The 26,939-nt window shown below is 39.2% G+C and overlaps 1 long non-coding RNA gene across 4 annotated transcripts in view; it reads left to right on the top strand.

Moving 5' to 3' along the window:
• The window catches only part of LOC103548890 (uncharacterized), a 150,141-nt gene that overhangs the window by 77,535 nt on the left and 45,667 nt on the right, over positions 1–26,939 (top strand). For 2 of the 4 annotated variants that reach the window (XR_544377.2, XR_011533850.1), the window contains exons 1-2: positions 22,168–22,261; positions 26,248–26,318. This is a non-coding gene — a long non-coding RNA (uncharacterized lncRNA). Of the gene's footprint in view, positions 1–22,167; positions 22,262–26,247; positions 26,319–26,939 lie in introns of those variants that run through there. The other 2 variants (XR_011533851.1, XR_011533852.1) reach the window with 1 other exon arrangement.

Raw genomic sequence — 26,939 nt, 5'->3', positions numbered from 1 at the left:
CATGAGGTACAATTGCTCCTTCCATCAGTACCAAACAAATGGGGAAGGACAGTATTGGCCATTGCCTGGACTTCAGGAGAAAGCAAAGTCTGGGGTGGACTGAGCCACTGGACATTCGCTTGGTTTCTCAAGTTGACATGGGCAGTAGAAAGAAACAGATTAAAACGTTGTAGGAGAAGTCTAGGGGACAGTGAATTTTTCTTCTTTTCTTCTAAGACATCTCCCCATTATTCCTTGGAATAAGAATCAGGCTCTTTCCCCAGTCAAAAAGATCAAGTCAGTAGAATAAAGCGATAGCTGGGAATGTCTATTTGCAGGACTAATCATTTGAAACCCACTTTGCAAACTACCACACCAGCAGTCCTCCTTCTTCCATGCCCTCTCTGTGCTTTTCACTACTCTCCACTCCCCATGCCAGAACCCGGTGTCTGGATGTGTAGTTTGGTATACATCTTTAAACCACGCCCCATCCCATTCACAAACAAAGCTGTCTTCTTGTTGGCCCCTTGGTGGGATTTTGGGGTGCCTCAGAGTAGTGGGCGAGTGATGATGGTTTGTAATTCAAAGATGGATGGTTTATTACAAATACCATAGACAATGCTAGCCAAGAAAGTAAGTTTGGGGTTTGGTTGTTGGGGTAGAGGATTACAATAGTTTCCTTTCTAGTTTTTGTAGGAAAAGTCAAGTGCCAAAACATAGTAGGAGGAGTTTAAGCACAGGGAGAAGGTTGAGAGTTGGATGAGAACACAAGATGGGATAAGATTTGATGATTTTGATACTTGCAATGATCACAGGCTGTTCTAAAAATGTGAACTTCCCAGCATCTTCATTCTCTAATGAAAAATTTGTGACATCTGTGATTGCATTTATCTTCTAAATTTCCTTTCTAACCATTGTTTCCCATAGTCTGGTACTTCATTAGTAATGATTTTACTGACAGTTCCCTTAAACATTCTCTGAATTCAGGTGGAGGAAGATGGATTTTTAACTAATCTTTTTTGGCATAAACATATATCATATAGGAGACTAACTATTCTTTCCATTTTTCATTTGTTTTCTTTGGTGTTATCTGACATTAGGTTGTCAGAACAAATTAAAGTGGTGAGTGAGCAATAATTGCTTTGTGATATAAAAAGATGGGTAAAAATTGCTTTTTAACTCAGTAGATGTTTTACTTCTTATGCCTAAAATATTTCGGCAGGCAACTCTGCATTTAGCAGACAGTCTTGTGGATATATTTATGGACCTGGCCCATCTTGTGAAAATGGGGATTTGTACTGAATAATTCGGATTTGCTGACTTCATAGCTCAGGTTTTGTGGATCAGGGCCAACTCCTCTTCCTTTTGTGAGATGCAAACGTGGTCTTGCTGTTAATGATAATCTTGTCTGTCTGCTCTGCCCCTTCTTCAGACCATCCACTGGTACCCTCCTATGCTGCATCTGCCCTCCTTTCCACTTAACTGAACTTTTAAGAGTGGCCTGATTCTTTTTAAAAACCCATTTCAAAACCCAATTAGAGAAAAGAGTGACAATCTCTTGAAAACCCTAGGCCCAAGATACACCAAGAACAACAAAAAATGAATCATTTTTCGCTGCCGTTTCCTTGAATATTCATTTCAGCCAATTCCTTGGTGGATTCCAAGGGTTTTATCTATGTTACAATTTCAGTGTGGGAAAAAGGAATTAGAACAGTCCTTTTTCTCCCAATGAATATGTGCAATAGTTAGCATTCTTAGTCCTTAGAGCTATTTCTCTTCCCATGAAGACTGGCAAATTGGTTAATGGGTGGAACATGGCCGTGTTAGTATGGTCTTCGTTATTATAATGTGGTACAGGAAATACGAAAAAATAAAAAGCTGCCTCTGAAAAGAGAGGGAAGTATACTTGGACTTGGCCAAGAGAGATGCTCAGGCCATTAGCTGAGTAAGGTAAATTCTCTGGGTTAAAATTTCATTGGAAGATCACCGCTTACTAGCAGCTCATTGAAACGGGAAACCTGGATTAGCCTAGTGGTGTTCTCTCACTGTCTACACAGATGAAACCGAATGAGGACAAAAAGTGGCCACAGACTGCTTTTTAGCTTTTCTTCCTCAGATTCATGTGGCAAATGTTAAAACTTCAAGTGCAAGTGGTGGAATCAGGAAAGGTCTTAAAACCTGTTAGGTGTGTATGAATACACACATGGGCATGAGTGTTTTGGACCGATTTGTTGGAGGGAAATATGACTCAATTATTAATTCAGAATTGTTTTGCTACACAAAAATCCATACAGATAGGCACTTGCAAATTTTTGGATTGGCAAGTTAAACAAAGAATCAAAACAGATTGAGTGCTTACTCTGAGTTGAGTGGTGGGGTAACGAAATTACATGACACAGTTCGGGGCCCAGGAGTCTGTTGTCTCAGAGGAGACAGCCAGGAAAATAATCAGGGTGCAGAGTTCTGGTAGAACTGAGGCCATGAGGGAGGGAAGGGAAGGGGGCAATAGCAGCGACTTCCTGGGGGGGACGAAGAGGATGAAAAGGAAACGTGTCCAGGGGGAGTCGGACTGGAGCTGAATCACAGAAGTGAGATGGACAGGAGATAGAAATAGTTCATTTAATTTTACTCTTTTTTTTTTTAAATCAAGGTCACATTGATTTATAACATTATTTAAATTTCAGTTTTTATTTTTTTTAATATTAAAAGCATTTAAATGTGCACTTTCCTATGAGAACTATTTGATCCTATATTGAAAGTTTTGATAGTTTTAAAATATTACTCATTCAAGAAAAGTTTACTTGTTGGTTTGTTTTAGCTTTTTATTTAAGGGTTACTTAAGAGAATGCTTATTAATTTCTATGCAGTGGCATCTTCTTTTGTTTAAATATTATTACTCATTTCTGATAGTTTTTCTTCATATGTTTGATGCTATGGTATTCAGCAAATATTTATTATTTTTGTGTATTCATTTTGGATTCTATCTATCTTTGTTGATATAACATTCCAGTCTTTGTGCTATTTACTATTCTATCTGAGATTCAACTTTGCCAGAAATAAGTGAATTGCCACCCTTTTCTATTTTTTAATCTACTTTTAAAATTTGTGTAATAAATTTTTGTGCACACTCTCTCTCTTTTTTAACTTTTTTGGGTCATTTTATTTCACATATCTCTTGAGAGTAGACTACATTTGATTTATAAAATCCAATTTGGTCATCTTTTAATGTTTTTATTTATTTTCGCCATGATATTGATGCTTGGTTTTATAAAAAACAGTTTTCCTCCTCTTTCTAATGTTTTCTGTCCTTTTTTGAGTACTTATTTTTAACCTACACACTCTCCTGTAATTTTCAGTGAATGTACTCCAGTTTTAATTTTGTGAGTGGATCTTAAGTTAAAAAACAGTTAAAATGTGATTTCTATTATAATAAAAATAAAGAATGAGATCTTTTTTAAAAAAACTTTTATATCAAGTAAGGGGTTTAATCTATCTTTACTTCCCTTTCCAATTCTGAGATTTTAAAAATATAACATGTTTTTAGATTCAGATTATTGATTTTAAATGATTATTTTTTTACATGTTTGCTATTTTTAAGAGATATTTTACATGTATATTTAGTTGGTCAGCGTTTTTGTAACCTTTATTTATATCATCTCTAATGAATTTCAAAGTTAACCACATTCTTTTTAGATGCCAAAAATCTTATTTTATTGATTTGTCTCTCAATAATCTCTTTTCAGCTTAAATTTAGGCAAAACTATAGTTGCCTTTTCTTTTAGTTTTCAGTGTTATGGAAGGGACATGTGAAGCTGCGTTAATTTTTGTTCTGTTTTGGGTGACTTCCTTTTCCTTTTCTTTTCTCCTCTGCCTGAATTCTCACATGCCTTTTTTCTCCATTCATATGATTTAAGAGTTGTCAGAACGTATCTTGAGGCCGGTTTCTCTCATCAGTTTAGGTTGGAATGTGGTGAATGAACTCTTTTTCTCCTCATACTTGAGGGTTTTTTGAACTCTCACACTTTCATAAATTATTTTAAATCAAAACTTTCTTTTCAATCTTTCTGGTTTCCTCCTCAAGAATTCACGGTATTTAAGTTGGCAGCGTCAGTTCTGGGTATTTGCCATCTTCTTGCTCTTCATTTTTATCTCCTTATCTCTTCCCATTTATCCTGAACACCCAGCTTTTCCTCCAAATCATGGGTTCGGTTTTCAGTGCGACACAGTCTGCTCTTTACCGGACATGAATGATATTGAACTTAAGAGGGCAAGTGTTGTTGTCTTGCCATTCTTCCTGGCCTCACCACCAACCCTTTAGATTTTGTCCACTTAATTTGCTTTCTACCCTGTGGTTCTTTCTCCCAGCTTTTTGCTAATTGGGGAACTTTCTTTACCATTTGCTTTCCTGACACTCTGAACTGATAGAACATATGGAAAAATATGACCCCACATCTCCTGCTACTGAAGCTCTTGACTCCCCTCAGTGCTCAGAACTGCCCCTCCCAGGGTGCAATGCACCTCACTGTTCACTCCCTGTCTCCCATCTCCAAGTCATTTACTTAGTTTCTTTCCTCAGTTAAAAGTATAAAGTGAGACTCCGAAGGGATTACAACTATCAGAAACCTGCCCCCACACAATATGGGGATGGCTGAGCTGCTTTGTGTTGCATACAGATCTCGGTTTCTGAAAGACAGGGAAGAATGGGAATCTGAGCTCCAGCAGGGCAGCTGTTGAACTTAACTTTGTAATTAGCCGCATCTCTTTGCATGTTCTGGTAATAGTTTGCCTGCCAGTCATAGCTTCACTATCCTTGTGGGCTTCTCCCTTTTTCTATATCTTCTTATCTGTATCCTCTTTCTTCTTTTGTGGAAACTAAGGGGAGACTGCATTTTAAACCAGAGGTCAATATCCAGGCGATTTTTGTTTCAAAGTGGGTTTTCTCCCTCTAGTCATCATTCTTTGGTGATGGATCCCACTTAGTCCGAATTCTCTTCAGAAGGTCCGTAAATGCCATAAAACACACAATGGCGGAGGGGAGATGACATTCCTGGAATGAGTCAGGCTGAATGGTTCCAGTTTTCTCCCTAAGTCATATTGTAGAAAATACGATATGATGTGGGAAGTGACTTGTCTTGGTGAAATGGGCCTGGTTTGGGAATCAGAAATCTAAACTCAACCTCTATTGCCCTGTGAGACTTCAGCCTTCTGTTTCCTGACCCATAAGAGGAAAAGGCTGGGCTAAAAGATTTCTCCAGTCCCATTGACTCAGGCTTTCCATATATTTTGTAGTTAACGTAATAAATATTGGGGGCCATTTCATCTCTCTATTGCTTAGCAAAGCCTGGGGTAAGAAGACAATGCTTTGTGTCAGGAATGTGGAAAGCTGTATTTGTGGATAGGCAGGAAGCAACCTCGCCTTTTGGAACCAGATCTTAAAGTATATCTTTATTCCGTGCATTACTCCATTGGGTGAACAAGGGGAGGTGTTGCATGCTAAAGGAGGAGATTTTTCTTTAAGGAAATTAGGGCTGACCAAACAAGGAATTGGTTGCTATTATCAGACACTAATGGGCTCTGATAAAGGGTAATTAGATAGCCCTAAAGGTAGGGTTTAGAGCTAAGTAACCAGCCTCCCTTTGTGCAGGAGATACTGTGTGAATATGCTTGAGATGGATTCTGTTCTCTGTAAATTTTTAATCTGTTCAAAAATTTTCATGGAACAATTTACTCCTTTCCCTCTCCCTTCTTCCTTAGCTTCTTTGACCTTGACCATAAGTTGAAAGGTGAATGTATATATATATATATATATACACACACACACAAAATGATTACTATTGGCCAAGGAGCTTTCTGCACAAATCACAAGACCTTTTACGTCTTTATTTTTCACAGCTGTAAGAGTCTGAAGTTCCTCTTAGATGGGCTTTCCTTAGCCAAGCATATATAGTTTTTAGACTTGATCTGTATGATTTGAAAATATCACGTTTCAATGTTATCGCACATTCCTTTAAAAAATACATTTATCTGGCCTTGTGGATTTGATACCACAGCCAGCAGAGGGACTCTGTGACTCTTCCTGGGGAGATGAACTCTTATATTTTAGCGTTATTTTACGGAGATTCCTTTCCTACATTTTAGGTCAATGGGACGTCAAGCTGTCCATGACTGGGGTGGAGACTTTTTACATGCACTTAAGCCCTCCATCCACACCTCATTACATTTACTCCTCTGGAGTCGTGTTACAAGTGCGTGGATATCAGGATCCTTACTTTCCCTGGCTAGTCTATCAATCAGCTTCATATCCTGGCCGGTATCACTGGCCAAAGTTAGATGCAAAACGCGGTGTGTTCTCTGGAAGCAGACTTGAAGGTAGAGTTTGGTGTGCGGCATATTTTTAGGGAACACCAGTAAAGGAACAAGGGAGAAGTAGGATTGGGGAGGGGATGCCCAATGGTCAGGCCTGACACTACCTCTGCCAACTTGGAGGCGGAGGTCTACAGCGAGTAGTGTCCATTAGACGAGACAGCTTTGGTCTGCAATGGCTGGGCCTCTTGTTCTGTCCTTGGGTGTAGACGGCCTTGGAAGGCTGTGACCTTGGGTGAGGTCTTTCTGTAGCTCACTGCCACAGACAGGGCACCCTGGCAACTTAACCCTAAGTGAGTTGGTGACATAGTGACCACTTGGGCAAGTTACTTAACCTCCCAAGGCTCCAGTTCCCTCCTCTATAAACTGGGCGAGCCTGATAATTCCACATATCTCATAGGGTTATTGTAAGAATCATAAATGAGAACATATGCTAAGTATCCTTGTACAGTGCATATTAGGGTTTCAATACATGGTAACTAGACTTGTAAAAGCACATTTATTTCTTCTACAGTTGTTTCTGAGCATGCATTACAGGTCAGGCATTGACCTACACACTTTCTTTCCATTATCTATTGAATCCTGAATGTGTTCGTTTCCCAGGGCAGCCTTAACGAAGGGCTACAAGCTGGGTGGTTTAGGACAATGGTTTATTGTCTCACAGTTCTGGAGGCTAGCAGTCCAAAATCAAGGTGTAGACAGGCCTGTGCTCCTTCTAAAGCCTCCACGAGAGGATCCTTCATGGCCTTTTCCAGCGTCTGGTAGCCCAGATGTTCCTTGGTTGGTAGCAGCGTCATTCCAGTCTCTGTCTCCACATCATCTTCCCTCTAGTGCATCTCTGTGTTTAAATTTCCCCTTTTTTATAAGGACACTGGTCATATTGGATTAGGACCCACCCTAATGACTTCATCTTAACTTAAATACCTCTCTAAAGACGCTACCTCCAAATAAAGTCACAGTCACAGGTACTGGGAGTTAGAATGTCAACATATCTTTCGGGGAGGACACAATGCAATCCATAACACTCGTGACTCTCTATGTGGTAGGTATTGTTATCTGCATTTCGTAGGTGAGTGAACTGAGACTCAGAGAAGCCAAATAACTCACCCAGAGTCACGCAGCAGGCAAGTGGTGGAGCGAGGACTCGAACCAAAATCTCTCTGACTCCCCAGGGCATGTCCTTTCCACTAAAATATTGTCGCCTCCATATATGAAACCTCTAAGTAAACTAGGAGAGATTTGAATTTGAGGGATAAATTAGAGTCTACAATTGCTACAATAAAATTAGTTGTCATCTGGTAAAATAGCCTGAATCCACAAGCAGCTTGTAAGCCATTTTGCTCAAACAAATAACAAAAAGCAGCCATAAAGGGCAACCACAACACGTCTACACTTGGCAAGGGTTTCCAAACCCGGTTTTACCATTTCCTCCTCTTACCTGCAATTCCTGGCGCCTGAGACTGTGTTTAACCACTGAGGCCTCAGCTTCTTTTCTGGAAAAGAAAGTTGGCAATTTGTGTTCCATAAACTATGACACGAGTTTGATTAAAAAGTATCTTGTATCTTGCTTTAGTAATGATAATTATAACAATTTCAATCACATGTACTTTACTAACATGGTCCTGATAATAATAATAATATCCAATTTGATGTGAGCATCTCCCCTGTGCCAGGCACTTAGAACCTGTTAGTGACGTCATTGAGAGTTTCCACGTGGAACGGCGCTGTCTAGGAAAAACACACTGCTTTCCTTTACTTTCACACTTCTGGCCACCAAATGTGTGGGTTTTTTCCACACTGATGAATTCTCCAGCATCCGCTGGGTGTCATTCAATTTAAGTAAATTCTGACACCATCTACCTGGAATTAGTGTCAGTTAAGGGCTCAGTCCTACAAGACTGCTTTCAATCCCCCACCATTTCAGATGCCACTTAAAGTCCCAGATTGTTATCTGCACTTCTAACCTGTTAGCTATAAATCAGAGGTTCTCATGACCTCCTCCTCAGGTTTGAAAATTTGCTAGAGTGGCTGGTAGAACTCAGGAAAACAGTTTATTTGCTAGATTACTGGTGTATTGTAAAAGGGTACAACTCAGGAACAGCCAGATGAGGAGATGCATAGGGCAATGTAAGTGGGAAGGGCCGTGGAACTTCCACGCCCTCTCCAGGCATGCCACCCTCTCAGCACCTCCATGTGTGCACCAACCCAGAAGCTCTCTGAGCCCCACAGTTCAGGGATTTTTATGGAGCCTTCATCACAAAGGCATGATCAGTTATTAGCTCAATCCCAGAGGATGGCAGGTGAGCCTGTGAGTTCTAAGCTTCTAATCAAGGTTTGGTCTTTCTGGTGCCCAGCTCGCATCCTGAAGCTGTCCAGGATCCCAGCAAGAGTTGCCTCATTGGAACAAAAGATGCTCCTTGGGAAATCACAAAGGTTTTAGGAGATCTGACCACGAGCTGGAGTTGAAGACTGAAAAATATATATCTTATTATATTACAATATCAGATGCTGAGAAGGAACTCTGATTCTGGTTTTCTGGTTGAATTTACCTTCCTTCCAAAAGGTTCCCTTTATGATTAAGTTGATAGTGATCAGGCATTTTGTAAATACTAGACATCATTTCACCCTTTGAACTTCTAACGTGAGAAAGTAAAATAGAAGGAGCTGTTGTATAGGTTAGGAGTCAGCAATTAAGGCCTGGAGGCCCATTTTTGGTGCTCCACCTATTTTTGTAAATAAAGTTTTATTGGAACACAGCTATGCTTGTGTACTATGGCTGCTTCCATGTTTCAACAGGCAGAGGTGAGTGTTTGCAACAGAGACTTTCTGGCCCACAAAACCTAAAACATTTACTGTCTGGCCTTTTTCTTTTTTTTTTTAAACTTATTAATATTCCATGGTTCTAGCACAACTAGGAAACATACTTTTTTTTTTTAAAGATTTTATTTTTTCCTTTTTCTCCCCAAAGCCCCCCGGTACATAGTTGTATATTGTTAGTTGTGGGTCCTTCCAGTTGTGGCAGGTGGGACGCTGCCACAGCGTGGCTCGATGAGCAGCGCCATGTCCGCACCCAGGATTTGAACTGACGAAACACTGGGCCACCTGCAGCAAAGAGCACGAACTTAACCACTCGGCCACAGGGCCGGCCCCCTGGCTGGCCTTTTATAGAAAAGGTTTGCCAGCCCCTGGTCTAGAGGATTTAGAGGGGCTGTCAGCACCATGGATAACTAACAATTTGAAGATGAGAGACCTTTGAAGCTAAGAATCTAAGAGCAAACATTCAACCAACACAGAAGCTGATAAATAGATAGGAAGATACAGAGAGAGCCCCTGCACAACCGATGAAACCAAAATACAGGGGGTCATGATGTTGGTGTTGTACAGAACAGCAAAAGCAGAAATCCAGTATTAACATTTTACTCCTATAAAGCATTTAATTGCTAGGATTATGTTAAGGCCTTAACCGAATAAAGCAAAGGAAGTAGCGGGAGACGCGTGAGTCACCATGCATGGTAAATCTCAATCCATTTCAGATGAACTGAAGTTGAAGTGGGATTTTCTAAAACTGGATTTAAAAATGCATTTTAATTTTCATTTGCCTAATGAAGTTAAGCATCTTTTCATGTGATTCTTTGCTACCTGCTTATATTTTTGGGTGAATAATCGGTTTAAATATTTTGATCAGTTTTTAATTGAATAGTTTGTTTTCTAATTATTGAGTTTTTTTTAAAAATTGAGATAAAATTCACATATTGTGATGACTAATTTTGTGTGTCATCTTGGCTCCACTGTGGTGCCCCATTGTCTGGTCAAACACCAGTCAAGAGTTTGCTAGGAAGGTATGTTTTAGATGTGATTAACATTTAAATTCATTGATTTTGAGTAAAGCAGATTACTGGCCATAATGTGGGTGGGCCTCATCCAATCAGTTGAAGGCCTTAGCTCAAAGGCTGAAGTTTTCTGAAGAAGAAGGGATTCTATCACCCTCAAGATTGCAACTTAGAAATTAGTTTCCAGCTTGCTTGCCTTCCCTGGATATTTTGGACTCAAAACTGCAACATCAACTCTTACCTGAATCTCTAGCCTGCCACATGGACTTCAAACTTGCCATCCTCCACAGTGTCATCAGCCAATTTCTTCCCTATACGTCCTATTGGTTCTGTTTCTCTGGAGAACCCTAACTGATATACAAACTGTAAAATTGGCCCACCCCCACATGACAATCAGAAGAAATGGCTGTCAAACTTGGCAAAGACCAGAGGAGAAAAAAATGCCTAAAGTCTATTGTGACAAGCTCCTAAGATACTCTGTGCAGGTTTTTTGAGGGAGATTCATTCTCCCGTGATAGTCTGATTCACCTACTATTCAGAAGGCACTAGCTTCTAGGAATTTTTAATAGGAATGTAAAATACCTTGCCAAACTTTTGAACATCACACAGTTTTTGCCAAAGTAACTGACTAACAAATGTTGGCCAGCAGATTCGGTGGAATGCCTGTAGATGCTTCTCCATCTGACAGAGGAATCGTAAGCGCTGGTTTGTTCTATGGTCTCTACTCATCAGTTGAATCAGCCCAGAATTACATTTACCACAACTTTGAGCTCAGTCAATAAGTGACGAGAAATTAATATTTTTGAGTCCTGCAGATTGTACCTCTCTGAAGCTGGACTAGCACCAAGGTTAGTGTCAGAATGGTTCGAGGAGGGTTTTATGATTCACTCTGTAGACAAGTCCTTATTCTGTGCACTGTCAGAAGAATTGGAGAAAATATAAAGACAAGAAGAAAAATAATAGTAATAATGTGTACACCCCTGTTCATAGCAGCATTATTCACAATAGCCCAAAGCTGGACATAACCCAAGTGTCCATGGATGGAGGAATGGATAAACAAAATATTCTATATGCATACAATGGACTATCATTCAGCCTTAAAAAGGAGGGAAGTTTTGACATATGAAGGAAGCCTGAGTACATCGTGCTAACTGAAATAAGCCAGACACAGAAGGATAGATATTGTTTGATTCCACTTCTATGAGGTCCCTAGAGTAGTCACATTCCTAGAGATAGAATGTAGAATGGTGGTTGCCAGGGGCTGAGGGGAAGAATAAATGAGGAGTTGTTGTTTAATGGGTAGAGTTTCAGTATTTCCAGATGAAAAAAGTCCTGGAGACTGGTTGTACTGAACACAACTGAACTTAAAAATGGTTAAGATGCTAAATTTTATGTTATGTGTATTCTATCAAAATTAAAAACTAACAAGAAAAAATAGTAACAATTTTAACATTGGCTATCATTTATTCTATGTTTACTATATACAAGACATACTAGGAACATCTTTTAAACAATCTTATGAGTTAAATACTCTTATGAGCCTAAGACTATAAGCAACAGAGGATCAAAGCAATTAAGTAATTTGACAAAGGTCATAGAGCCCCCGAGTGGCAGGGGAGGCCTCAAGGCCGGAGCTATGTGACCCCAGAAAACCTATCTGCTTTTAACCAAAAAAGAGGGATTTCAAAAAAATAGAACTGTGGCTTGGGTGAAGAAAGTGAGGCATTTGCCCCTGGCATGAAATTTAAGAGGGCACAAAAAACTCAGTAATCAGACAACTGACATGGTAAGGCAATCTTTTAAAAAAAACAAAAATTAGTTCAAAAATCCATGATGAGCAAAATGAGAAAATTTTAAATAAATTCAAGATCTAACAGGACAAGTGAGGGAAGTGGCTCAATTGCACGGGCGATCCTGCGAAGAAGTTACTTGTTATAGTCGGGATAATTTCACATCACTAATAGAATTTTTTAAAATTCCCAACCATTTTAGCATGACCAGATATTGCTAATATTTAAAATATGGAGCAGCAAAGAAATGAAGAAGAGCTGTCAGAACGTGTGGAAAGAGAGAGGAAAGTTTATTAACACAACAATGTGAAACACTGTCTTAAGGAGCCAGAGCTTTGTAATAACTTGGCACCACATTCAGACGGCTTAATTTCAAGAGATATTTATCCCAACGATAGCTGATAGTAATGCTCTAATAAGTCCTGTACTTTGTGCTAAGACAAAACTAATCAGGGTTTTCTGAGGCTGTGTGATGTGCTGGAACTATCATGCTACTGGGACTCCGCCACTTATGAGCAAGGGCTGTTGGGGAAGGTAATTAACCTCTCTGGGTCCTAATTTCATAATCTTTAAAATAAGGATAATGCCCACTTTGTCAGCTTCATAGAGTTCTTTGCGAGGACCAAATGAGATAATAGTTGCGAAAGTGCTTTGTAAAATTGTGTTGATCTGCAGAGTTGGTCGTTGTTATTTTGCAGTGCATTCTTTTTTCGAAACCAGAGTGGGGAGCCAAAACTAATATCTCCCTTATAGACTGTGTTGCACAGGATTTTTCTGTGTGTGGTTATGTTTGGGTGGGCAGAGACCTGATTCGACTCACAGTCTCCCTGAATCCATGTATCATTGAGCCAGAGACTCACTAATCAAGTTGATGCAAGCATGCGTAAAGAATTTAACTGAGAACTGGCAGGAGAGTGTACATTTTAGGGGTTTTGTAAAGGGAGCCATCTCAAAATGCAGATGGTTTTCAGATATGGCTAAAGGTTGAAATGAGGGGCAAGGGTTGGGCTTACATGTTGGATGACTGAGAGAGAAAAACATTCTTGGTTCAATTGACCGTTTTGTTGAGATTGAGCTGGTTCTGGGTACCCGGGAAGTGGTGGGGTACCTGGCCAGAGCTGGATATACCAAAGAAGGTGGACAGTCATTTAGTTATCACCTCAGTAATCCGGTCATTCACTCGTGTGAGCAAAAATGTACCAATGTACCGGCTATTATGGACATTTTAAAAGTATAGATAACGTGTTTTGAAAAAAATGCATTATCTCCACTAATATGTCATAAATATATTTATGTCAGAATAAAATATCAAAGAGACTATTCACACATTTCAAGTCCTTGAAACTTTTTTAAAAACTCGGCTTGGTGAAAGCATAAGGAAGCAGGTCATTTGTTGAAGGAACAATACTGAAAGATTTTTAAGCAATGCTTCTTTGACCTTAAGTCCAAGCTATCCAGCTCGATCTAGTATTTGGTACTATTGGTACTTGGCTGCTGGAAATTCTTGGCAAGGTAGAGTGTTTTGATTTCATTTGATCTGTCATCAGACCAGGCACCTGATTTTTTTTCCCCCCGAACTATAGAGCCTTAGATCTGGTGGGCCCCACCCAAATTTCAACACCAACAGAGCTTTTGTATTAAGTTCAGAGTGAGAGATTGTTTGGACAAATAATTCATACCCTTTGATGGGAAGGGGAAGATTTGTTTCAGGAAAGAGATTATCTGTGCTTGTGCCAGGTATGGCTGCCCTAGACCTCAATTAGCCAGTGCATTAGCCTGTCCATTAAAGGAATTGCATTTTTATTGGATCACATCAAGCTGTTGATTGAAAAAAATAAAAGTGGCCTTTAAATTTTTCACCAGCTGTCACAGGATAGAGATGGCACATCCAAAGAATGGGCTAGAAATGGTGAACTAATAATGATACCATTGTTCTTCCAACCCATCCTATAAGAAGAACCATCCATTTCCTCAACTGCTCTGGCCAGAATTGGCCCTGTGCATTATGTAAGGTGGGCTGTGCCTCCCTGTTAGGATAGATAGGCCTTAAAATGCCTCTCTTCTAAATTTTCATTCTATGATCCTTGCAAGTCTCTATAAATAAAAGTGCTTCAGTATAGTGGTGGAGTGAGAGGGGAGAGCAGTGATGAATCTAGAAAGGTGAAGCTGGTGAACCTTTAGAGTGATATGCCTTAAAGAGGGCCTGGGCACTTTATGGCAAATGAAGACATCAGTTAGGTGGTTGTGGAGGGTTCTGTAAAGGATGAGTAGGCACGGAGATGGGAAGGAGTCAGAAATTAAGACAAACATCATCTAGTTCACGACCTACACATGACAAGTTCTTTTCACATTTTTAAACCAGAAGAGTCATTGATAAACTCCCCAGAGTCATCGTAGTCCTGAGAACGAAGGCCTAGAACAACCATGTAAGAGGTCCACCTTTTCCATAGTGCTTGGTGGATTCCCAGCACTGACATTTCTGTGCCACTTGGCTTAGATTTATGCACATCGTGCAATGTTCCAATTTCTATCTTTCCATCTTCCTCAGTGCAGCAATTGGTGTATGCAGTTGCCTGGAGGCAATTTTTGCAATAGTCATATCTAGTACTTTTTGCAAATAGGATCAACCTATTATTAATCTGGCTGCTTTCCTGTTTGTTGTTTTTTTGTTGTTGTTACAATCAGTTCTTTTTCTGTTATGTCACTGTGAAGTTTTTTGACTGTAGGTGGGGATTGTGAATCCATAGTATCTTAACAAAAAGCAAATAATTTATTCCAGCATGTCTTAATCATAAGGGTGAAACTGATAGACAAAGTGATTCTCCTCTGCTGTAATGGCTTTGTTTTGATTCATGGTATAGATAAGTGGAGTGATTAAATTGAATCTTAACCAGAAATTCTGATTTAAATTCTGTCAACCTGGTCTGTTTATAAGAAGTGGTTCTTAGGCAAAGTGAAATGTTCTTTGGGCCTGAGAAGGAAATAAACACTATTTAAAACTTTCATAAATCCAATAATCAAGCTGTTTGTGCTCTCTTTTTATTCCAATTTCTTCTGTTGTTAGTTAAAAATTTGGGGGCTTTTAATGAGCATCAAGTTACCAATTATATCTGTTACAAAGGAAGGAAGAGGAACTTCTTCTCATAGGTGGGATGTAGAAGGTCCTGGCCCATGTTTTTGCAAACATATTAGAACAAAAAGATAATTTGTAAATTTACAAAAAGCCTATTTTTATAGACATCAGAGAATTCGGAGAGCAAGGAGCACTAGATAAACTAAACTTCCAAGGGGAAAACTCTTGCAGGGTGAGCTGGCAATCACCAAAGCTGTTCCCTACCCCTTTGTGGTCATTTACCAATTCTGGATATGGGATGAGAAAACAAAGACCCTCCCCAGGAGCAGAGGACTCTCATCAAACATTTGGCTTGTCTCCCCATCAAGACATTTTTAAATTTTGAGGCTACATTGGGTGGGAGGTTAGAGAGCTAAGTTGAAAACCCCTGAAGGGCAAATTGGAACTCTCAGAATCTTTCAGGGCTGAGGAGACCCAGGCCCCATCAGAATCTCAACAAACAGGTAGAATGCCCATGTTCTCTAAATAAAGGAAAAGCAGAAGTATTATGAGTCTTACTAAAGCTAAAACCCTTTCCAGCCTAACCCATTATTGCTTTGAAATGTTTATGCCTTCACACTATTTACGTAATAGAGGAAAGAGAAATTCTCTTTGGTGGGTGATAAAATCACCCAGAGTCTCTGCAGTTTTTTATGTTTAACATACAATAAAAAACCGCAAGACATGCAAAGAGCCAAGACTATACGATTGCTAATCAAGGGGAAAAATGGATACTAGAAGAAGACCCCCACATGATCAAATATTGGAATTAGCAGGCAAGGATTTAAAAATAGCTATGATTAATGTGCTCAAAAATAGAGGAAAAAAAGAGATGAAAAGATAGAGAATTTTACCAAAGACTTGAAATCTATAAAAAAATCAAATGGATATTCTAAAATGGGAAAATACAATATCTGAAGTTAAGAAGACATTGAGCTTGGCGGTTGATTGGACATAGCAGAACATAGGGCTGGGGAGCTGGGAAAAAAGTCAATAGTATTCAAGTTCAGATTTTAAAAATGATAGATATGTAAGACCCATGAGGAATATGCTAAAAACGCCCAATATACATGTAATTTAATGTCCTGAATGAATGCAGGAAGAAAATAGGGCAGAAGAAATTTTCAAAATGATAATGGCTGAGAATTTCACTGAACCGAATCCTTAGATTCAAGAAGCTCATGGAATCCCAAGAAATGGAAATAAAAAAAGGACCATACACAGGCACATCCTAGTAAAACTGCTGAAGACCAAAGTAAAAAATACAATCTTAAAAACTAGAGAAAAAAGCCACATTACCTTTAAAAGAGTTAGAGTAAGATTGACAACTGGATGCTGATAAGAAGCAAAGGAGTCCAGAGGATGATAGAACAACATCTTTAAAGGGATAAAAGAAAGTCACTGCCAACCTGGAATTAAGAATATTTTTCAACAGTCAAAATGAAGAAAGATAGTTTTAGACAAATAAAAATGGAGGGAATTCATTTCTAGCGTGTTCGTACTAAAAGAAAAACTCTTTTTCTCTAGGCAGAAGGAAAATGAGTCCACTTGGTAATATGGAAATGCAGGAGGAAATGAATAATAAATATGTGGCTAAATAGCAATAATTCCTGATTGTGCAAAGCGATAATTGTAATATCTTGTGAAATTTAAAATAGATGCAGAAAAAAATATATAATAACAAAGTGAAAGGGGGGAGGGTGGAAAATGGAATTAAACAGTTCTGAAGTTCTAGCGGGATTGAGATGATAAAAATTATAATATGTATTAGACTATGATAAATCAAGAAAACACATTGTAATCTTTAGATTAACTAACAAGCTAGTAGAAAGAGAATAAATAGAATAATAAAGTATTTGGTGACCAAAAAATGAGAGAAGTAGAACTAATGTTTGCTGAATGCTTTTTGCCTGTGTTCCAAGTAATCCTCAACATTGTGGTAATGCACATTTCATCATTTCCATTTGATAAAGAGAACAACTGCTTTTGTTGGAATTCTTAGTTGGAAACAGAAGAAATACTCTAATTTGCATAAATATAAATGCAAGTTAATGTAGGATTTATTGGGTAGCTCATAGACTCTTGGAAGGGTCACAGGACAGATACTACAGTTTTTATGCCGATGCTGGAGACCTCTTTTGTTGATGTTCCCTGAAGCTGGAGGCTTCCATTGCCTCCCTCACAAAAGATGACAATTGTAGGGTGCTTGTGTCTCCCTCCGTTGCTCTCTACTGCATTGAAGTCTCTTGAGAGTGCATCTAATTCACAAAACTTAGATCACATAGCTGCACCCTAGTTGCAAGGAGAGCTTAGAAAATGAGTTTTTGGCTTATTCCTAGGGGAAATAGGATCAACAAAGGAGAAATTTCCCTAAACACAGGCAGAGTATTCAAAAAATGTGTTGGAGTGTGTGTGTGTGCATGCATTTACAAAGCATGACACATATCCACTACAGGAAGTGAAGGTTATGAATGCTGAGTGCCATCTAGGAGCCTCCAAACATTGAGTGATGGCCCAGGGGCTGGAGCCCAGGAGGGTTGGCTCCAGAGTATGTGAACTACTTTGAACTGTCATTCACTTGATCCCTTCTGGCTCTTTGTGAGACACACTCTATAAAAAAGCTGTTGGGGGGATGCCAGTAATTGCTGGATGGCATTTCAGGACCAACAGGCTAGGGCTTGAGATAGAAATGGACCAGGATGGCATTGAATTCTGTGGTGGTAACGTCCTCTGCTTGTACTCCTGCTGGCACCTGACATTCCAGGAGCTACACCTCTAGAAACTTCCACATTAATTGTCTGATAGCTCCTCACATCTCAAGGACCTTCTGTTTTCTACCCAAATGGCTGTGTGAAAAAAGAGAGTCCAAAGACAGAAAAACAAAAAAACAAAACTTCTAGCTATCTAAGAATTAACAAGTGAAGCAAGGAATAATAGAATTTTTTATGATCCAATAACAAAACAAAATCCTAGATTAAAAAAACAAAGGCAATGTTGTGGGTAGTCAGCCATGGGATCTGATTGCGTGTATGATTATTTTAACCCACAGTGCATAATTCAAAGCACTAATTTGATAAACTAATCTTTTAGATCCTGCAGATAATATGGAAGCATTTTTGGGAGAGAGATTTTCAAACTAATGGATTCACTCCTCTTGCCTTTGATAATAATGGCTCGCATTTGCAGAGCACTTGCCATTTTCAAGTCTCTAACTTGCTCCCCTCAGCACTGGCAGGTGGGCAGTATAATTCCGTTTGACATAGGAAGAAACAGGTTGTGGGTATGAGACAACGTTCTGGTGTTATGTACAAGGGGACATTTTGCTTTCTCATTTTGGTACTTAGTGTATTATCTTTTAATTGCAGTTTCTCTGTTTTTTTCTAGGCACAGGAAGGGGGATTAGAAGATATTATCAATGAGCCATTGGTTGTTTGTCAGTCAACAAATATATTCATTGTAGTAATGATTAAATTTGTGTATTCTATGTCAGATGTATATGCTAGTGTTTTCGGATTCCTATCTGATTGCATAATGGTTACAATATGCTGCTTTTAATTGACATTGATAGCAAACCAATAACAGATATCAATTAAAGAAACTTTCTGAGATTAAATCGTTAAAGGAAACATTGGAGGTATAGTTATTATAAATTGATTTTCTGGGTTTATTTCATGACTCTGATCTGTAACATACTGGACACAATGTTCTTGCTCTCAACGAACTATTTCAGGGAAATGCAAATCAAACTGCAATGAGATATCACCTCACTCCCATCAGAATGGCTATAATTAACAAGACAGGAAACAAGTGTTCGAGAGGCTACGGAGAGAAGGGAACGCTCATACGCTATTGGTGGGAGTGCAAACTGATGCAGCCACTATGGAAAACAGTATGGAGTTTCCTCAGAAAATTAAGGATAGATCTCCCATATGATCCAGCTATTCCACTGCTGGGTATTTATCCAAAGAACTTGAAAACATGAATGCATAAAGACACATGCACCCCTATGTTCATTGCAGCATTACTCACAACAGCCAAGACTTGGAAGCAACCTAGGTGCCCATCAAGGGACGAATGGATAAAGAAGATGTGGTATATATACACAATGGACTACCACTCAGCCATAAGAAATGATGAAATCCAGCCATTTGTGACAACCTGGATGGACCTTGAGGGCATTATGCTAAGTGAGATAAGTCAGAGGAAGAAAGTCAAATACTGTATGATCTCACTCATAAGTAGAAGATAAAAACAACAACAAACAATCACACAGAGACAGAGATTGGATTGGTGGGCACCAGAGGGGAAGGGGGGAGGGAGGAGGGTGAAAGGGGTGATTAGGCACACGTGTGTGGTGATGGATGGTAATTAGTCTTTGCGTGGTGAACATGATGTAATCTACACAGAAACTGAAATATAATGATGTACACCTGTAAAAAATTTACATAAAAATAGCATTCACAATTAAAAAACTGTTTCAAAATGCCGTGTGAAAGATATTTTCTGTTTTTTTAAAGATTTTTTTATTTTTTAATTTTATTTTCCTTTTTCTCCCCAAACCCCCCCGGTACCTAGTTGTGCATTTTTAGTTGTGAGTCCTTCCGGTTGTGGCATGTGGGACACCACCTCAGTATGGCGTGATGAGCGGGGCCACGACCGCACCCAGGATTCGAACAAGCGAAACCCTGGGCCGCCGAAGTGGAGCGCACAAACTTAACCACTATGCAGCCGGGCCGGCCCCCAGAGATATTTTCTTAAATGACCTTTCTTCAATAGATAAGTCTTGCTACCTCAACTTCCTTTTATTCATTTATTTTTGGTTCGGTTGAAGCCAGAAGAAAAAGGATGGAAACGTAAAACATGGATGGCAAAGAAGGGAAGTTTGAGAAGGGTGCAGATGAAGTTGATCAAAACCAGCGATGAAAAGGGACGGAGACACACTTACTACCTGGCTAAGCATCGAATTAATTACTATTGTTGTACATTTCTAAAGTGCCGAAAGTGTAGCTTGTTTTCAGTCAGTAAAGATGTTCTGCCAGAGTCCCTTCCCTCCAGGGAAATAATAACCCAGTGAAATAAAACATCTGATTCAAGAGGGAAAATTACATGGCTTAAAAGAAATCAACCACAAAGGTTTCATTTATGAAACTGGTTGGGAGACATTTTTGTATTTGAAATCACAGAAACCACATTGCTTGGGCAATCTCACCTATACTTTCTGTTGTGTGAAAGTCCCAATGGTAAAATAATATTTACTCTCTGGCACGAGATAATGTGTTTTCATACCTACACACATGCACACCCAAACCTATAGGCTCTGTGAGTGCCTGCCTTGGGGTGGACTCATTAGTTCTGCTTATCTGCGTGGGTGCATTCAGGACCATTCAAGGACGGTGGCAACGCCGGCACTTTAGAGTGAAGCTTACTATCAGTGCAAATCTGAAATGCTTTAAGATGAACGATGGAACTCAATTTAACCCTGAGAATGACAGTCCAGTTATCTGAAGTCAGAGGCCAGCAATGAGTGCTGGTGATTGATTTTGGATAGCTGAAAATGTTTTTCTATGTTTAGAGTGAGCCTGGAGGCTAATCTCCTTTAAAAGGAGTAATTTTTATATCACCTTTAAAAACACAGGTTGGCAAACTCTGACCAGCGGGCCAAACTCAGCCCTCTGCCTGTTTTCTGTAAATAGTTTGGTAAATGACAGTGGCACACAGCCACACTCGCTTGTTTAGGTATCATCTATGACTGCTTTCATGCTGCAACAGTGGAGCTGAAGAATTGCGCCTGACACTGTAGGGACCGTAAAGTCTAAAATATTTACTATCTGGCTTCTCATAGGAAAAGTTTGGCGTCGGCTGTCCTAGTGTGTCAGTTTGGCAGACCACATACACACAGGGACAGCCACGTGAGGTGGGCTGTTGCTGGGACTCTAACATCCCTCTTCTGAATTTCTTGCCCTCCTATGGTCTGCCTTTTTATTTTTTTCTTATTTTTATTTTTAAAAAAAATACCCAGGTCCTCTTGCTTTCTTAGGATTCAGTGGAAAGATGTATTTCTCCATATAAAATGGTCAGTGAGTTGCAATGCTGAGGAAATTTATATCAAAATAATATTAGTAGTTCAATGTAATATTCTTATTTTTAATTTTTTTAGAATTTTTAATTTTTATTCTTTTAATCTTTTGAGGAAGATTAGCCCTGAGCTAACATCTGCTGCCAATCCTCCTCTTTTTTGCTGAGGAAGACTGGCCCTGAACTAACATCCTGCCCATCTTCCTCCACTTTATATGTGGGACGCCTACCACAGCATGGCTTGCCAAGCAGTGCATAGGTCCGCACCTGGGATCCAAACTGGTGAACCCTGGGCCACCAAAGCAGAACGTGAGAACTTAACCACTGTGCTACCAGACTGGCCTCTCAATGTAATATTCTTGCAATTTTTCTGTAGGTCTGGAACTTTTTTCAAGTGGAAAAGTTAAAAAAAATTGAGAAATTTCAAGGAACTTACCCTCAGATATACACACACATTTACAGACATATTTGTAAAACAACATCCATTATAGCACTCTTTTCAAGGAGAAAAGATAAATAGACATAAATGTCTGTTAGTGTGGGACTGGTTAAATTGTGGCACGTTCATTCATTCACACAATGGATGACTATGCAGTTATAAAAAAGGGAGAATGTCCCTTTTTAACTGTTGGAAAGTTGAAATGTTAAATGCAGAACAGTGTGATATGTTTTCATTGGTATGGAAAGGAAGGAAGGATAAGACGAAATATATAGATAAAGCTATAGGTTTTTTCCCAATAAACATTCAATCTTCGGAAAACTGCATAGGAAACTGGTAGCATTGGTTGCCTCCAGAGAGGGGAATGGAGTGACTGGAGAGTAGAATTAGAAGGGAAATGTTTCTCCGTATAGCCCTTCGTACTTTGTGAGTTTCTAACTATGCAAACAAATGGCCTTTTCAAAAATTAAAAACTGAAATAGAGAAGATTTTTTAAAAGAAAGAAAGAGTAGGTGTGTCGCTCATATTGAGTTACCCAGGTGACGTAACTGGTCGAGGTCAACATCGTTGGTAAACACCAGACTGAACCCATGTCTGAATCAGAGCCCAGAAGCTACTCAGAAGGGAGTACAAGGTGGAATGAAGGCTTTTCCGGTGACGGAGAGGAGATAAGGTTTGTCTTTTTTAAATCTACTGACTCTGCTGGCAACAAAATTAACGAACTTCAATCAGAAGCGAACGTCAGCTGGTTAATGGGTTTGACTGTTTCCACTTTGCTCCTCTGATGGCTGCTTAACCTGACTGATGAGTAGGTTAATGTAATTACATCCACTGAAAATTCCAACGGAGTTAAGGGCTATAGAAATATAGTGCTTACATTTTAATTATTAAAGGTTAGATTTACCGATGAGCTATGCCCACTGGTGGGTTTCTGCTGCCCAATCAGACCCCAGGGACATTTTTAGTACCTAGATGGAACCATCCAGGGAGGGTTTCGTTGGCACATGATCTTGCAAACATCTCCCCCCACCTTCTGCTGCCATACTGACGACAATTCCCCAGAGAGGTATATTATTTTTGATGTTCTTCATTATTCTTTAATGTCCTAAACTTTTTCTAATGCAAATATTTTATCTGAAGTAGTTCTCACTTATACAACTTGCAAATAACTATTTTAATCAGTTTTTTAAAAAAACCTTTTAACTGAAGTAGCATATAGCCACAGAAAAGTACCTATATTACAAGTCTACAATGAATATTACAAGTTCAGTGAATTTTCACTAACCGACCACCAGTGTAACCAACTCTAGATCAAGAAATAGAAGCTTTATCACATCCAGAAATCCTGTTTGAGCCCCTGTCAGTTTCCACCCTGGTCCCTCCCAAGCTTAACCATTATCCTGACTTACAACAGCAGATTTGGTTTTGCCTGTTTTTGTACTTTTTATAACCGGAATCATACAGGATATATTGCTTTGTGTTGGCTTCTTTTGTTCGAGTTATGTATGCGAGGTTCACTACATTGGTGCGTGAAATTGTAGATTATTCATCCCCATTGCTGTGTGGATTTCTATTAAGTGACTGTATTATGGCTTATTTGTCCATCTACTGACGATGGACATTTAGCTAGTTTCCAGTTTTTGGTGTTATAAGTGCTGCTACTGTAAACGTTCTTGCACGTGCTTTTTGGTGAATATTTGTACACATTTCTGTTACCTATGTCTAAGAGTGAAATTTCTGGGTGACAGGGTACGCATATGTTTAGGTTTAGCACAGTGGTTCTCAAGATTTCACACGAATCAGAATCACCTGGAGGGCCTGTTAAACCACAGCTCTCTAGGACACACCTGGAGAGTTTCGGATGCAGTAGGTCCAGGGTAGGGCTGGAGAACCTGCATTTCTAACAAGTTCCCAGGCGATGCTGATGTTTCTCGTCCAGCGACCACACTTTGAAAACTTCTGCTTAGCAGATACTGCCAAACTGTTTTCCAAAGTATTTGTACCAATTTACCATCCCACCAAGATGAGAGTGCCAGTTGCTCTGCTTGGTATTATCCTCCTTTTAAATTCCGGTCATATGGATGGAGATGGAAGGTATCTTTGTGTGGTTTTAATTTACATTTCCCTAATGACGAAAGAAGTCAAACTCCTCTTCACAAATTTATTGGCCAATTGGATATCTTTTCATGTGTAGTGTGTGTTAAAGTCTTCTGCCCATTTTTCTATTGGGTTGTCTTTCTTATTGAATTGTAGGAATTCTTTACATATTCTGGGTATCAGTGCTTTGCTGGTTTGTATCGTAAGCATCTTTTTCCACTCTGTGGGATGCCTTTTCACTCTCTTAATTGTGATGACCAGAAATTCCTCATTTTAATATAATCTAATTCATCTTTTTCTCTTTTAAGCTCCATTCTTTTTGTGTAATTTAAGGAATCTTTACCTACTGTCAGGTCATGAAGACATTCTTTTATATTTTTAAAAAAGATTTATTTTTTCTCCTCATGTTTAGATTCAAAAATCATCTGGAATTGGTTTTTGCATTTCTTTGAGTTTCAGTAAGAGATTTTCATATACTAAAGTAATCTTCCTTAAGGCCCTGCTTAAAATTCACCTCTTTGTTTCTATTTTTAGTACTTTTAAAAAAAGATCAATGCCATATAGCAACTTTTAGAAAATTCAGGAGATATTTTTTAACCTACAATTGTATTGAAAGCAATATTTCAAATAAATGCTTTTTATTTACTCAGGGTAGGCTTACTTTCGACGGAGCCAAATTTAAGGCAGTTACCGAAACTTTTAAGTAACATAAAGCACTTTTTTCATCTTGAGCCAAAACTATAATGCCCACAATAATTTACATTTAATTTTTAATACAGTTATCTATCCTGAGTAATTATGTGGGCTGCTCCCAGTATTCCATTCTCTGTTATGTGGTTTTTCTGAAGACTGTGGTTTCTTTGTATAGCTACTGGGAATTATTACCTTGCTGATGAATTTCTCTTCTGAAGAGATATCAACTACGAGTTTCAGTGTCGTATTTTTTCACTTTAACTTACAAAACAGGCATAGGGTCTGGGTGCTCTCTTTATTTCTCGAGGGTTTAGAAACAAAGCGCTCTTTGTGTTTAAAGAAATATTTTAGCAAGACTGTGCTACTTTGTGAGAAATACCTTTAAAATTGGCTGAAAGAATTGATTAAAATTACCCTACGTGTTTTGCCATGTCGTTTCGGAGCAGCCAGCTTTCTTTGGCCAACCGTGTACTCGAATAGTTAAGAAAGCCTCTTGGTATTTGGCAGTCAGACTGGCCGTGCCATTTTGCACAGAAGGAATGAAATTTGGCTTAGAAATTAGACTGGGGGCAATTAAAAACTTTTAGAAAGATTGAAAAATATATCATACATCAGCTGGAAGTTCTGTTATTCAGACCCCTCTTTCTTCCTACCAAGAAACAGATCCTTCTGGAATTCGAGCTCCATATGGGCAGGCACTTTGTTGGTTCTGCTCATCACTGTATCTCCATCATCAACAGCAAAGCAGTGCTTGATACTTGTAGGTGCTCAATTAATATTTCTCAATTGAAAGTAGGAGTGAATCAATCCCTATGCCTTTAAAGGGTGGGATGCAGGTGTGCATGGAGTTAGGAGGCTGATCAATGGCTTCCGTCTTTGCCCTCTCCCATCTGTGATCTATTCTAAGGGCCTTCTGGAGGGAGTGCTCAGGCACAGTCACACTGGGTGTTTCTTACCCCAGCCATCTTGAGCTTGTAGACTGTGGAGGATTGTAGAGCTTGTAGACTGTAGATTGGTGCTCCCCTGCTACTGCGACCCCCCCACCCTTGAGGGTGAGGCAGAGTTGAAGGTGAGCCCAAAGTGGCAAACTTTCAGAAGCCAGAAGGTTACAGTGTTATTGCTGGTAATAAGATGATTTAGAAGAGATGGATGTAAGATATATGGATGAGGACATTTGTAGACAGGTTTAGGGGGTTTTGACGCTACAAAATTTAACAAGAAGGGTTCAGTTAATCCAGCTGACCAATTGTTTAATCAGAAAACAAATTATGGACTGGTTTGCAAGTTACAAATGATGAAGATTTAACTTAAATTAAAAAAGAGTGAGTGAATATAGGATTTGCTTATGATTATTTAAGGTCTTTGTGGAACATTCCAAAGGAAATATCCATTTAATGGAATGAGAGTTAGAAGGAGAGATGTCAAATACAAACTTGAGGACAGTTCAGAAGTTAGGTGCTGCCTGAGAGCACACAAGGGGATGAGTTGTCGGTGGGGCTTAGCAGTAGATGGGGAGAGAAAACGAGATGGTGTGCCTTTTCACCTTTGATTTTGAGAGCCTAGATATATGTGCCAGTTTTTATTGATTTTAGATTAGTCCAGACCATTGTAGTTCAGTTATTTAACTGAGAGTAATGGCCTAAAGGACTCTACTATCTTTTCATTTTCAAGTTCCTGTCGTTGCTCGTATTTGGCTGTGCATTTCTTACGTCCTCTTCATGGACATCGTTCCACCTCTGGGTTCATTGTATTACTCTCTTCTCAAGTTCTTTGAGAGGGGCAACCCATTTCCTTTTTAGCTTCCCATGGTGCCTGAGGTAACGGAGTCTTTGCTGAGCCTCTTGAACTTGTGTGTATTGCCTTTCACAGGTGAAAAGTCAATATGTGGGGCATGGAACCTTCTAGAAGAGCAGCTGATGTTGTCTCTCCACTTCTCCAAGGTAATGGTCAATCCCACATTTATTGCATGGAGGATGTGTATGGATGTATGCTACTTTCTCCAACGTATTTTGTGGTCATTGACAGGCTGTTGACTTTTGCAAAAATTACAGCTAGTTTGTGACCGAGTATATATATATATATATATATACACACATATATAAAATATTAAAGCATTTTATAGGCTACTTAAGAAAGCCCTAGGGCTGGCTCCATGGCCGAGTGGTTAAGTTTGCGTGCTCCGCTGCGGCGGCCCAGGGTTCGGACATGGCACCGCTCGTCAGGCCACGTTGAGGCGGCATCCTACATCCCACAACTAGAAGGACCTGCAACTAAGATATACAACTATGTACAGGGGGGGTTTGAGGAGACAAAGCAGCAAAAAAAAAAAAAAAAAAAGATTGGCAGTAGTTGTTAGCCCAGGTGCCAATCTTTAAAAAAAAAAAAACCTAAACAAACAAACAAAAAAGAAAGCCCTAGAGAAATTTGCATCCAAGGATCTGCATACTTTATTATTTATTTATCTATCCCTGGACATTACAAAAGCTAAGGCAAACTTCCTTTGATATTATACAGTACAAAAAAACAGCTTATATAGTTTATGAGCAAGAAAACTTTCTCCA

Source organism: Equus przewalskii, chromosome 27 (genome assembly GCF_037783145.1).
Source record: "Equus przewalskii isolate Varuska chromosome 27, EquPr2, whole genome shotgun sequence".
Classification (NCBI taxonomy): domain Eukaryota; kingdom Metazoa; phylum Chordata; class Mammalia; order Perissodactyla; family Equidae; genus Equus; species Equus przewalskii.
This window is presented reverse-complemented; position numbering and strand designations above follow the sequence as displayed.